Here is a 755-nt window from a genome sequence, read left to right as displayed (position 1 = left end):
TGATACGATGCATGAGGCGAGACGAAACAGAAACAGAAACTATGAAGTTTGTAGAGCTACAATCAGCTACAACTTACAGCGCCACTAGAATGAGATAGCATGATTTTTTCTCTCTCGCACAATTTCGACGAATAATGGCGAACTTCACGTGTCCAGACTCTTATTAGAGGGTCACTAGGATGGGAATCTGAACATAGTCTTTAATTATCATTTCAAGATACAGATTCAAAATTCAGAGTATTGATTATATAAAGGTGCAGCTACAATAGAAGGAATAAGGAATTAGGAATAAGGAATAAGAAATTTTAGCCTATCAGAAACTATGTATACCAATGTATTCGATTTTTGACAGATTAAGATTTCTTATTCCTTCAATTGTGGCTGCACTTTAACTTTTTCTCTAAAACAAAGACTTGATAAGTGGAAATTTTAAATTTATTTATATATATATAAAACGTTAATAATTAAAAGAATCCTTATAATAAAATAATATATACAATTTAAAAAGGCTTAGTAGGAGTCAGCGCGGTTAGAAAATGCGCATTAATACCATTTTAGAAGTATGTTTAATAAGAAACATTACGTACTTATATAGATATAATACGTATTACATAATATAAGATGTATATAAATACGTAATCTTTCTTATTAAACATATTTCTAAAAAGATATAAATGCGCATTTTCTTACCGCGCTGACTCCTACTAATTGTAAGCCTTTTTAAACTGTATTTATTATTATTATATATATATATA

This window comes from Cyphomyrmex costatus, unplaced genomic scaffold (genome assembly GCF_001594065.2).
Source record: "Cyphomyrmex costatus isolate MS0001 unplaced genomic scaffold, Ccosl1.0 scaffold229, whole genome shotgun sequence".
Taxonomy (NCBI): Eukaryota; Metazoa; Arthropoda; class Insecta; order Hymenoptera; family Formicidae; genus Cyphomyrmex; species Cyphomyrmex costatus.
Note: the sequence above shows the minus strand (reverse complement) of the source record.